The sequence below is a fragment of the Columba livia genome, chromosome 6, assembly GCF_036013475.1.
Source record: "Columba livia isolate bColLiv1 breed racing homer chromosome 6, bColLiv1.pat.W.v2, whole genome shotgun sequence".
NCBI classification, from domain to species: Eukaryota; Metazoa; Chordata; class Aves; order Columbiformes; family Columbidae; genus Columba; species Columba livia.
Genome location: NC_088607.1, coordinates 19,222,622 through 19,237,222, shown reverse-complemented (window position 1 = coordinate 19,237,222; position 14,601 = coordinate 19,222,622).

Below are 14,601 nucleotides of genomic sequence, written 5' to 3'. Positions count from 1 at the left end.
AAGCATAAAGAAATGTTCCAACATACTTCCTAGTTTTGCATTAAACAGGTCCTTTTGACAAGGAAGAGTAAAGGAAGGAAGTTGCAACTCACATGCCCTTATTATAAGCAAATCAAGAGACAGCTGGGAAGCTAATCTCAGATGTAGCATTCGGAGAGCATTGCCTTTGATGCAACACATCTCTTCCTTTTGCTATACTGCCTTACTGTAAGCAGCTGTGAGTCCTTTGAAACACTGCTTTCCTAAGGGTGCTGTACACAGACAACAGGTCTGTGTTTTGAAGCACATATCGGTATGCTTTAACTCCAAAAAGGCAGAAAACCTATGCCCAGGCTGTTCCGTGTAACGACATGCAAGACTGGAGCCTGGAGACTGCTCCTGCAGCACCCACATCACATGGAATTTTGCTGTCAACCTTATTGCAAGATCAGGTTCCTAAAGGTTCCATCTGCAATTCCCTCAGCAAGCTAAACTGATCTCTGGTCTTGCTGTTGCTGAAAGAATGAACGGGTCTTGTTGACCCTCTCCACTGATAATTTTCACCTATATTAGTAAACTGAATCAGATCACAGATGGACACAAGAAGCAGCAGAGTTGGCAGAGGAAAGAGGGTGGGATAACACAGCCAGGTGCTAGACCAGGAGATACACACATTATCTCTCAACAAAAGCATGTTAACTAAAACACTGTCAGAGAAGACTTCATAAAATGAGGTAAAACTGAGGAGCAGTCACACAATGGCAGTGTAAGACCAGGCTCCTGATGAAAAAAAAAAAAGGTACAGTAGCAAAATAGTCTTGTATTCCTTAGGCCAGACAGCTGAGTGGCTGTGGAACAGACTGGACCAGCTTGCTCATCTACCAAGTCTTCATTTAGCTGATCCACCTCATCCAATGGCCACAGCACCAGCACTGCTTACACAGCGAGGGTGCAAAAGTCCAGTCGGCACCAAAGAGGTAAACAACAGCCCCCTGTTCACCCACTGCACAGCTGTCAAGTAGCTTAAATCAGCTGTGAACCTCTGTCTGCAATACAAAGGTCCCAAGTGCCAGGAAGGAACTATTTTGCTCTGATTTACCTACCAGCTGGTTCTATTAGTTTGTCACAATTTAAGGCTTTGGAGAGTTTAAGAGCATGCTGTGTTTCTAGCTGATAGCATGTTTAACAACATGCTCTGTTCCTATTTAGTACTAGGTCATTATTGTGTAATTTAAGAATCGTAAGTTGTCAGGCTGCCAGCAGCCCACTGTACATGGGGGATGATGTTGTTTGTTGTTTAACCATTGTCTAATTTTAAATAAATCTTAATTGCAAATGGAAAAAAATCTGCCCAATCAATCAGGCCAGGTCTGTTCTGAAGAGAGTTTCCAAAGCCTGTTCTGAGTTTAATAATTGGGTAGTTCAACACAGTCCAAAAAAAATTTACTGGAATTGACAATAACAAAGGGCTTGCTTCAAGCAATTACCAAACTCCCACTCAAGACTGAAAATCAGCAGGAGAGCACCATCTATTGGCCAAAAAAAAATGCTGTATTATTTTTTTTTTTGCTTTCTATAACACACCGCCAAATGCAGCTCCACCGTAGCTGAAGGCAGGATCTCCTGCCAGCGGTTGTCCAGGTACCACACAGCCCTGCAGTGATCAGGAAGGCTCTCGAACCCATTACACACTTACAGGCCCCATGTAGGGGCAGCTCTTTTACATTTGGGGTGGAAATTTTGGCTTGAACATATGTGACCCAAGGGCCAGCTGCTGACGGGGGAACAGTCCAGGCAGTCCCAGTGCTTTATTTTGATGTCAATTTCCCCCCTGCCAATGACCTCTAGGTTTCGTGACTTCATGGATCAACTAAGCTACTGGTGCTTTCTGATTCTGGCTGTAGGCAATCACCGACCTCTCACCCAAAGGTCCACCTGTTACAAGAGCAGCATCCCAGACCTGTGAAACCAATGTCAAACTGGCACATGGCCATCGTCTCTGCACGGTGCTGAGCAAATTCTTCAGCTTCTTGGCCCCTTTCTCCCCATGCACTCAATAGCATTTTTCTGTGTGTCTCAGTACAGAAGGGGCAAGAAAGGACTAGTCTACATCAGTGTCTGTATTTTTGTGACATTCCACCAACAGACTCATAGAATAGGCAGAAAGTTATTTCTGACTGCAGAATTCCATTTCTGAGGATTCCTAGTCAAATCTGGTCTTATCTTTAGACTATCTCTAAATGCCTAAGTTCAGCTTTCAAGGGTTGGCCTATAAATCCTTCTTTTAACTGCAAAACACAGCTCCCTGGGGAACACACTTTTATTAGAGCTAGCTAACACTTTTGGCCAGAGAAGCAGGAAAGAAATCTTAAGTAGCTTTTCACTACTTTTTGCCTAATTGCCATTTGTTTTATTAGAAACACCATGAAGGCATAAAAATGAAGATAGTGCTGTCCTTGCATGCAGGGAGGCTGGCCCAGGCTGGGTCCAACAATGCAGGTCACCACCATACTGCATGGCACTGGTGTTCTTCTGGAAGAGCTCCTTACAAGTCAAATAGCTTGAAAGGTCTTACTCGGTGTCCACCTCCAGCAAGGTCAGAGGGAGCTGGCTGTGGTACAAACAGAAGAGAGAAGCAGAGTCCTACAGTCAGGAACTGCTGCAGGTAACCCAAGTTTGGTTTCCCAAAGCAACACCAGCAGTTCAGATCCTGCCTGGCCATGAGAAAGACTCTGAACTGCCCAAGCAGCAAGTCACAAGGGGACTGTCTCCACCACTTGCAGGGCTCTGGAGCAATTTCAGACCCAGTAGTTTTCCAGATACTTTTTGCAGAAGCTGTACAGAGTAAAGCTGGATAAACAAACGCTATTAGCAATAACTGTGAACTAAACTATCGGTGATATCAGTGAAGTAAATAGCCAGTACAGACTGTGTTTTGGTTTGAACTAAAACAGAAATTTCTTGAGAAACAGAAAAACTGTTCTAGTCAAACCTGAGTATGCGATATGTATTTTTTCTATAAATAAACCGGGGAGCGGGGGGGGTGGTTTGGTTTAGGATTGGGTTGTTTGTTTTTCTGGGGGATGGGGGGAGTAAGAAGTGGAGAGTGGCCATCCATAGATAAATTCTGAGTGGATACAAACATCAAACTTCAGAGCAACCAAAATCTGGATCCCAAACAGAACATCCCAGCCCAAATCAAACACTGGCTGAGAAAGTAAATTTAAACAGTGGCAACAACTGCAGTCCCAACATCTCTGGAAATATCTGCCCACCATAGCGAATTTCCTGATCTAAAAATGCAGGATGAAACAATACAAAACTAACTGGATTTCATGGGAGGGAAAGGAGTCCTCATCTGTCAGAGCTCTTCCCCATGATCTCCATTCAAATTGGCCCAGGATACAGTAAGGGATGTAGCAGCATCCATGCAGCATGGAAAGAAGGGCCGTGGTAAACTGCAACAAGGGCTCAAATAAATCAGTGCCAATAAGCTAATTTCTGCTGTCGAGTAGAGAGGAGGTAATTAAATCAGAAGCAAAAAATTATAGCTGACAAATAGCTTTATACAATTAGGATAAAAATAAATCAGCCTGTTAGTTACTCCAAAAGAGGCAGGTGAAGAAATCTCCAGCAGACAGCACCCTGTCTGAGCTGCTTAAGTGGGATTCCCCTGGGAGACAGCCGGCAGGTCTGAGGTCTCAGAGCCCAGAGCACAAATTGGAAAATAATGAAGCTGGTTTGCTGCAATTGCTATAGAGGTGACATCGCTGCAAAACAAAGGGATTCTGGAGCCTGAATTAGGGCAGTGGGAGAGATCAGCTTGCACATACGGCAAGGGGTTCGGTTACATGTAATTGCTCCTGTGAAGAGTGGGTGGTTTGCAAGTGTTATGACAGCTGCAGAGCAGAGGATGTCTCTGCTATGAGACAATACAAAGCTGGACTAGAAAACAGGGAGGAACAAGTCACCAAACTCTAAAGCAGGGCAAGTACTTTGTCCCAAGGCACTTACGGGGACTCCAGGAGCAGATAAGTTTATCAGCACTTACACTCATCCATTCTTCCCTCCCTGCATCCAAGGAGTACAGGGCAGCTCTACGTAGACAAAGAAATAAACTGCAGGGTAGCTAATGGGTCTGTTCACCGCACAAATCCATGCATTAACCATATGAATGGAACTTGCAGGGCAGGGCTGGGAGACAGTGATTTTTCAGTCTAGGTCTACCATCTTTATCTGGTTTTCATCCTCATCACTTGAAGGCAAAAATCTTTAATTGCATGTTCTTAATATGACAGGTTGTCTTGCCATTATAATCTGTATTCAGAAGTTCCTGGAACTGCACAGCTAATTACAACATTATTTTAACCTTTAAATGACTAATACACAACCTCACCTTTAACTCCATCTTTATATCTTTTATCTAGCAATGCATTTGGCAATCAGTCCCTCTTGTCCACACTTTCTGTTTAAGAGACTTAATACAAATGAGCCAGCAGCAGGACAGCTAGCACATTCCTACACTAACAGCTCCCATGCACACAAGAGCTAGCCTTATGTCTTGCTGCTTTTAAACAACTCTATATCTGCACGCCAGTTTGGGTGCAGTGCTCACAAAGCATCCCCTCGTACGCCAATAAACTGGGCAATAATGCCTTGTAAATGCACACTCAGGGAGCCTGGTATACTGCCTGCAACCAAAACATCAGTGTGTCCCTGGGCTCTGGCAGCTCAACCAGCCAGGGTGCTCCACTGGTGCTGCCGCTACCACCAGCTCTGCAGCCAGCCCCGCCGTGTCTCTACACCATCCCCATCCAGCAGGACCCTGTGGCTGCTGGTTTCTTCCCCACTGGCATCATCATCCAAAATCCTTTGGAAATGCTTCACAATGGATGAGTTTGTGGTACAAGCAGGGTACATGTTCCCTTTCTGATTTTATTCCACTGAATACTATTTTGCCTGTGTAGTGGTGGATCTCCTAAACTTAATTAGGGAGCCACTTGGTTTTCCTGTTCTGGGGAAGCTGACAAGTGAAAAAGAGACTTAAACAAAGGGGAAAAAGGTTGCCCTGGAGAGCAGGACAGCTGCTAGACTTCCCTCTGCCAGAAGGAGCTGGACAGCAATTTTAACACAGAGACAAAGATGAAACTCCAGCTTAACAGCTTGATTTTGCCTTCGCAGCAACAAATGTTCTTCTACAGTGTTTTCCACACCAAGTCTTGCCATAGAAATGAAATGGGGACCCCTACCCACCCACCTTCCTGCTCTGGTGTCCAGGATTCCCAACACTTGACACCTGTCTGGCAGTTTCCTACACGCCACTGTTTGGCCAGCTTTTGTTCATCCCCCCTCCTGAGCCCTGTGGTCATTTCCCCAAGGATATAAACTCATTACAAACCTCAATTACAGAGCCCACTTTAGCTCAGTTTGGACAGACCCAGGTGTTTTCAGCACAGAAGGTTTCTCATTTCAGTCCTGGGGGAACCTGCCTACACAACCCCTGCCACAAAACTAGGAGAGGCAGATTGTGCCTCTAAGGCTTGGCCCCCTGTGGGAGCACCACTGAGCTGCATGTCCTGAGCAGAAGCTTGAAATGTGATTCTCCAAGAGGAGATGCAGTCTTTCCATTAATTGACAGTCATCTCTGCCATATTGAAAGCACTGTTTCCTTCCCTTGATCAGAATGAGGGTGGCTTGGGCCAGACAGATCCACTGAGCTCTGAAAGTAAGACCCAGAAAAGTTCTGGGGAAAGGAGCAGCAGGAAAGGAGCACTAAAAGGATAAAGAGGCTGTGCATCTGTCCCCCTTCAACACATATTTCTTTAAAAAAACAAGACCAACTATATCTGCCTCATGTCTTGAAAGAACAGCTCTCGATTCTGCTGATGCACTTTCTGCTGGACCCTGCTGCGAGCTGTCTTGGATGCAGAGTAAAACCATGCCAAGTGCATTACAAACTTCAAGTATGCCAGGAAATCTAGGAGTGAAACTGAGAACGATGCTGCAGAAACCCAGTATCTCTCCTTCCACTTCTCCCTGTCCCAAAGCAGCACACACCACGCCATTGCTGTTTGGTGTGCAAGAGAAGAGGCACTTCTGCATCAGGTCACTCATGCACATACTGCGTGGAAGGGGAGGTGACCAGGGGACCTGCAGGCTGAGGGCCACAGCTTTACACTCTGGTGGCCACTTCTTCCCCCACAGACCCCTCATTATTCAGTTGCACTATGGGCACTCCCAACAGTATAGGAAAAGCCTATTTGACCCTCAATGAGAAAAAATTCTTCTGCCTGTGGTTTAACAGATACATGAATAGCATTTTCAGCAGAGAGAATCAGGCTCTTTGGCCAGTTGTCACTCCCTTTTAGTTCTCTGAGAGTTTACCTGAGTAAAAGCAGAGAAAGTCAGCCCTTCCACTGTAACCAGGTATGCACAAACTATGGGCAGAACCTGGCCCCACTAAGCTCCACAGGAGCATTGTCGCTGATTTTGTTCAGGCCACAATTCCACACTTAGTTTTCTATTGAGAGAGCAAAGAGAAGCCCCCCTCCCAAATTCTACCCTTGCCCCCATTCTCACCAGTGCTTGCATATTCTCCAAATCTACAGCACAATTTGCACAGGAGATTCTTTGTTCTTTTTCCTTTCCTGTAGTAGCACAAATTTAACATGCAACAACCTTGGCCTTTTTGATGTCAGATATGACTCATGAGATAGACACTGGCTTTACTGATTAATCTTACTTATGCACATGTCTTATTTCTCCCCTATGACTTGCCAAGAGCATTTATTTCTGCTACACTAGGAACAAAATCTCAGCTATGTCTCCGGAGCATTACATATTGCAGACTCTGTCTCTTTGGCCCTCTGCATTAATTTTCTTCAAATGACACCAAGGGGCCAATATGTTAAGTTTGCACTATTGGTCTGACAAAATTTTGGCTTCTATTTATAATCATTTGTGTAAAAAGCATCAGTTTGGGTTAGCTTAGACCTATTGTGGAGGGAATTGCTGTAGCACAGATCATTCCAAAATTGCTTTCACTTTCTGTATTTGCTGAGGTTTGTGTTTTTGGTGCAGTGTAAATTGTAGTAGGGATACTGACAAGTCTCTGACATGTAATTGGAAGTGTACACTGGAAGCCTCTATTAATCCTAGCTTTGTCTCCTGTCTGTTTTAAGTGGGTTTCTTCATAGATTTCAGTTTTGATCTTACCCTAGTTATTGAAGTTGATTCACAGCTGTATGACTCTGTGTCCTGCTGGCATAACAGTCTAAAATCAGATGAAAACTAGAGGCAGCAATACACAAGATGCAACAAGGACAATTCCAATTACATACTAGGGAAGGAGAATTCTGAGCCTCTGGGCCCCTGCACCAGTGTTTGTCTATCTTTACTCTTCTTTTTCTGCATCATTCAGATAGAAAAATTGAAGATTACTCCTTAGACAGTATTTTCCCAAGTTTGGGTATATCATAGTTGTATGTGACCCCTGCTACAGAGCTTCTGATGTTTCTTTAAGCTGACTTAACTACAATAAATTTAGCTGTCATGAAGTTCTTTGATATTTAGCATAAATTTTATTTTTCAATGTTATCATGATACTTCTAAATATAAATGAATGCTGTGCCCAGCTACTCTACAGGGAGGACAGTGAAGCAGCGTATCTTCATCCAAAGCATGCAGAGAACACAAAGGCTTGCCTAACAGTCAGAGGTCTAGGGTGGATCCCATTCAATGAAAACAAAAATCCCCTCTTCCCTACGTGCTTGTCCAGGGCTATGTTGAAATAATGCTTGCAAGCTTCATTTTGATGCAGGGGCTATGAGCTCCTAGATTAGCTTGCTCATCTTGTGGACTCTTCCAGGACAATTCCCTAGGACCACTCCTGCAAGCAACTTGAAAGCATCCTGAACACTGGCAAAGTCATATTGGCATCAGCAGCCTACCCACAGACACCTTTGCTCCAGCCCTTCCTTACAGTGCACACACGGTGCTGCCACCTATTCTCATTCAGAGGTTAGAGGAGCCCAGTGCTCCCTACATGTGCCGAACAGCAGTGGTATTGATTCGCAGTAAGACAGATGCTTCCAGGAGTATCAACAAGCCTACCTGATGGTAGGGGAAAAGCTACACCATGACACCATTCCCTGATGCAGAAAAGACAGAAACAATCCATCACATAAAATTCTTGGGCTCTGTAAACTAACCCTAGATCTACTTCATATTATTCTTACAGCAAGACACAGGAATGGGGAAGAAGTGTGCCAACATCATGAATGGACTGAGCAAGGACATTTATTTGAATGCAGAACTTAATGGCTCACAGCTCCTACTAAGTGCCTGAAAAAATGCATAGCAATACCTTTTGTATGTGTTATACCTAAAAAAAGGTATTGCTCTGCTTTGCCACACCTAACCACATGGCAAAATACAAACCACAGTTTCTATATCCTAGATGTATACACCATATACCCTACTTGTAGCAGGCATTAAACTCAATAACTGTAGGTTAAAATCATGGAACTAGTCACTGAGGAACCTTGATCTGAAGTTTTGGCTTTTGTTTGCCTCACAAGTAATTAAGAAAATAAACTTATGAGCTAACTGTTTGGTCCATGTTTGGAAAAAACACTGCACTGGTATATACAGCAAGAGAATATAGCTAACCAGAACTATTCCTTGCAAAACCAGCATGGACAGAGTCCCAAACACCTCTTCTCTTCCTCTTTCTAGCTACACTGTAACCATATTTGGCAGCTCCTGGAACTTAAGAAATATAACTTTTTATATGTGTGCTTATGAAAAACCCAACAAATATTTGCAACCCTAACTTCATCTTGCTGTAATGAAAAGCCTCTTAGCAGAGGCTCTATAGAGCCTGGATCTGCTCCAGTGAAGTCCATGGAAGGTTGCTTATGGATTTCAACCTTTTAGGCTCAAATCTAAAATGATTCATTCACACAGAGAGCCTCAGTGAAGCCAAATAACTAGGCTTAGCCTAGGCTGCCCTGAGATATTTTATTACAGATGAAACCAATTCCCTTTGAAGATAAGGGAATGCTTTAGTTGATTGGCTCTTTTTGCTTTTGGCTAGATCTGTGTAAATCTGGACTAGTGCCACTGACTTCATAAGAACCTTCCCCAGATTTACAATGATGTCACCAGGATCAGCATACAAGCCCGGGTTGATTGAAAATGAGTACTGAACCCTTTAATTGAAACCGAATCATAAAGTAACCAGGGGGAAGATATTTTCTGAACTGCCCTTGTGATTATTTTTAATTTGTAGTTAATTATTAATGTAGCTATTGAACTCTAAGAATTCACATAAATCAGTATAATTTATGTGAGGAACTGACCATACCTAATTAACTCCAATTGTTGCTTATTAATTATTTTTTCTGGGTAACCAAGGCTCCTAATGTTACTGGGTGAGCCTGAAAGTCTACTCTGTTTTGCTAATGTATAGATATTTGGGATTTCTAGCATATCTAAAGGCCCTGAACTCAAACATATCCAAAGTGAGATGCAAGGAGAATTACTTTATTTTTTTTTTTAGGTAGTCTCAATGCTTTTCTTCCAAAATACTTGAATTTTGGACAAAAATAAACCAAAAACATACATTTAAATAGAAAACCTCAAGCATAAAAACTCCATATTCTTCAAAAGTCTTTTCTCCTCAGAGAAATGCGTTTTTGAGATATCTTTTCTCCACAATATTCATAATACCAAAGCGTTACGCCAACGGCGCGTACATTAGGATTATGCCATACTTTTAAATGTATTTAATGTAACATTAAGAAATCACTTGAGTTCCTGGCAAAGTCGACTCATTCCTTTATAAATGTTTAAGGCTCAGGGGGACCATTATCATAATCTAGTCTGATCTTCTGCTAAACAAACAGCCAAGCACGGAGAGGGAATATACTGTGGATATCATTCGTAGTGAGGCTTTGCATACCCAGTCTGGACATGGAAGGCTCCATGGTGCCACTTGGACGTTGCACTGTTCTTCTAGTCTCAACCTACCAGGCTAAATTTGTGGAAATTTTCAAGGTAAATTTATTTACTCAGCCATCTTAAGAAATTACATGATACAGAGTTAGGATTATACAACAGCATAGCCACTTCATCAATGATCTTCACCTTTTCACCCCACTCTAACCCGCATCTGATACTGCCTAGCATTAGATCATGGCCTCTAAAGGAGGATGGAGGTATGGTACCTTTTAAACCTCCCAACACTTGTAGTTAAACCTCTACAATGAATAAATTCCCTCACTGATGCTCACCTTGGGTCACCAAGACACAGAAAGCAGGCTGCAGGGGCATTACTATTTCATCGGTGATGTCAGTAGCCAGGACATTTATCCAGATCCTATTTCACCCTCCAACAGGCTCCTTGCCTCAGAAGATGTCATAGGGTCAGGAGATCTGGAGAAAAGTTCAGAGCTTAGAAGAAGCAAAATGCCAGCCTCAGAATAGGTCACAGAGGGGTGGTATCAAACATATCATGGCACAGACAACAGCAAGCCACTGTAAAACCGTAGCAGGGAAGATGGCTTCCTGTTATTCCTGGAACTGGTATTCTGGGTCTTACTGGTAAATCCATGCTTTACAGTGGCCTGATCAGCCTCTTGGACTCATCTTTCTAACTCCTGCCTTATGCCCCTGGGTCTATTTCAAACAGTCCAACTAAAATTATTTTCTTGGCCTGTTATTTGACCATGTCACATACACCAAACCTGAGCCAAAGGCAGATCCAGTTCAGGCGATGGCTCGGGTTTGGGTTTAAATAAAAAAAAATGCTTGTGCTTTGAACAGACAGAACATTAACAAGTAACAACAATATAATAGCCTGTAATAACAAGTTTACTTTGTGAGAATACAGCCACGGATGAGTCAAAAGAAGAAAATAATCCCCCGGGTGATACGGTTTTAGGATGAATACAGTATGAAATCAGTCAGATCTTCAGAGATACGCAAACCGATCCAAAATGCAGTAGGGCTTTTTTGGCACCAAGCTTCCAACTTTGACTCCATCCTAATAAAAATCAGTCCTGTATATTTTCGTATCTTTCTCCTAACTTAGTAACTGATTTCAACCAATTTAAAGAGCAAAACCTTCCCAAACTACCAAAGTTCAGGAGCCTCTATTTTTGCAGTTCCAACATTTTTACTAAGACATCTCCTACTTCATGACATTTTAATTATTCACAGCACCAGCACTATGCAAGTAGAACATGCTGTGTATCCTCCATTCACTCATTCATTAGTTTTAATTAAACCCTTTAATTTTATTTATGCTGTCATGGACTGATTAACAGTTTGCAGCAGAAAGCAGGAAGCCTTAAACAGCACCTTGAGAAATATTCCTTGCTCTAAACAGAGATCTCCTATAATGACTACAAATCTGCAGGATTCTGTTCTGAAGGGCAAAAAAGAACTACATCAGCAGCTTTCCCAACACAATATTCTTTTAGCTGTTTAACAAAACATATCTCAAGGCCTTTGGTGAGAACCACCGATGATGAAGTGTCCAAGGGATTTAACAGAATGAAAGTGCAGACAGACACTGTGAAAGTTCCTTTATTAGCTGTACATAGCTGAGGTAAAACAGCATGATGCAATAGGAATAGAGGACCAAGTCCCACTTCAGCAGAGACTCAGGACATTTTAAGTGTTGCAAAAAGGACAAAAGGTGCTACCTGGAACTTGTTAAAGAATAAATTCATGGAACAGCTTAAGTGACTCTAAACAAGGTCTTGGTAGCTGTAATGTACACATTTTATTATTCTTGTAAATTCCTGCCACCCATTTGAAGTGTCTGTAACTTCTGCAACCTGACAACGGACCTCCTATCTCTCAGACTTTCATCACATCTTAGAGCACCTGGGCTCATCAGCATGTATGCTATACCTCCCTTTAATTCAAATATTTGAACCCACTCAAAACAGCCACCCATATACCTCTGCACTGTTCTGCTCAGCTCTTCCCTCACTCTTCACATTGGTTCTTTCCTCTCTGGTCCTCCTCCACACATTTCCTTCTCACATCTTTTCTGTACCCATCTGCACATCCCAGCTCTGACTCTCTTGCTCCCTCAACAGTGTTTCATCCTTCCCTTTCCCTGCTAGGTGTAGCTGCTGTGCTCACCTCCTGATGCAAAGCAGATATAAGCCTAGGAGAAGACAAAAAATAGGCATCTCTGTTGAACAGAGCTCACTGAAATATTTGGTCAGGATACCAAGAGCTCTCGTGCCCTTTCTGCTACTCCACTTCCCTTCTCCATGAACCACCTTTACTCCCGACTATAAGCAGTGGGGCAAAGAATAGGTATTCATACTCCTTCTCCCACTTTGTTGGAATTAACTTTCAGGATTTTAAGCTACCTGGTCCCTACTTTAAAAATGTAACTTCCAACTCTCTGCTCAGTACAATATTTGCTTTATACAACTCTAGGTTATTGTCAACTGATGTAGAGCCCTCAAATTTTTCTAAGGTCTTTGTGTGCAACCTAGCAAAGTGCAGCTTATAGACATGGAAGCAGTCCTACCATGAATGAGGGAGCTATGAATTATCTATCCCTTACATGGTACAGGATTCACGCTGCAATGAGAGGAGCCAAGGGCTAAACAGGGAGAGGGAAAGCCTCCTCAGGGACCACAACCATCCCTACACAGCCACCATCATTAAGTCAATTCCTATTATTCGGCTTATAGGCTTGCAATTAGGGAGAAATAAATACAGAATCAGGCACTGACATTTCATCTTTCTGGCCTCTGCTTTGAGTACAAACTGAGGCCAGACAGGGAAATCTGTTTGAGTGTGTCAGTCTAAAGTGAACTAAAACAACACAACTCTTTATCCTTTGGCACAGCCTTCAAACTCTGCTCACATAAGAATTCAGCAATGAGCTATTTATAGAGACTGAACTACCTCCAGGCCCTGTGCATAAGGCTGTCCCAGGAGAGCTCAGCTAAGACAAATCAGAGCAGCGCACACTGAATCTGCCTACCTCATCAGAAAGGTTGAATTTCACTCTGTCCAAGAGCATTCTGGGCAACAAATGAGGCCTCCCATAATGTATTCCAATAAAAACAGAGGCTCTTAAAAGAAATCAGTGTTTTGTTCCCTTCCAAGACACATACATGGTTTTAAACTGTGCTATTTTAGAAGCCTTTGTGGTTTCTTTTAGTCGATGCCTCCCTCTAGTGTTAAAGCATGCAGGTGGCTGCTACCAGGTCTCTGTTAGCCCAGTTTTTGAGGAGGTGAAAGATTTTTAAGTACATGAACATCCATATGCTTCTCTTTCTGGCACCATCTGACAGTTCAAACATGGTCTTGGCATGAATCTGTCAGCGAGCTCTAGGAATCACCATCCATGCCAGTCACTGCAAGGAGACCAAGTACAGGTGTCAGCAGGTGAGAAAGCACCAGCTCACAGCTGCCTGGGTAAGATGGCAGCAGAAGATCCTGGTTCTGGGATACAAGGGTCAGAGCCTCGTCAGAAGCTTCCTGCTGAACAGCTATGAAGTACACAAAATGTGAAAGGCTTGTTTGCAAAGACTCAATAAACTTCCAGGTTCAACTTCCTTCTTTGTCTGCAGGAGACTGATGCAACTGCTTTGGCAACATGCTATTACATGCTTACTCATTACTTAAAACTAGTATCTATTTGTTTGCTTTTTATATGGGGCCTTAAAAAGTGCTGTGTAAATAGAGCTGTAAAACATAGATAGCAGAGACGTGAAGCAATTATTTGCATGCAAGCTCAGGAACAGTTCTCTAAGAGCTGTGGCAGATTCAGGTAGGAAGTCAATTATTTTTCCTCTGCAGAAACATGCACCCCAGATAAGCGCAAACACAGAGCTTTCCTAAAACTTTGGTATTTTCATGAACTTCCTTACATGTGGGTCTTAGTCCAGCAATATCTGTTGGAAATACAAAAGTTGAGCAATATAACCACAGCAAAGTAGTGGGAGAATCCTTCACTTCTGGAATTTGTTCCCATTTGCAGTCATGATTCTTCCAGCCTAATAGTGCATTAGTAGTAGATTTCTGCATTTAATTTCCTAAATGCACCACAGCAGGGAGAGAGAGGGAGAAAAAATAGAGAAAAAAAACACACCACAACAACAAAACACTAGTTTTATTTATCTGCAATACAAAAACTACTGCTTGCCAACTACACAATTATTTCCAAAGAGCTTAACATCTCTCTTAAGTTGATATATTAGCTTTATTACACTGGCATGGCTCTGAGAGATACTTGCCACTCAACTTGCTGGTACAAAGAGATACAGATGCTTTATTACTGTGGATGGAATTCCCATTTCTGCCAATGCTGCCAGCAATTCTGCCCTCCCGAGATGTAATGCAACCCATAAATCATTTATTATCTATTCTCATCACAACTTCACAGTTTTAGCATTTTGTTTTAAAAGTGTCAGTGTGCCTCAGTGTACAGCATTTTCACCACCAGCACAGAAACCTCCTAGGGTGTTGGCTCAGACCCACAGCTGATACTTCATCAGGAAAGGATGGAAAAGTAGATAAACTGAATTGATATGCACTAAAATCTGCCACTGCCATTTGTTTTTTAACAGAACAGTGCTG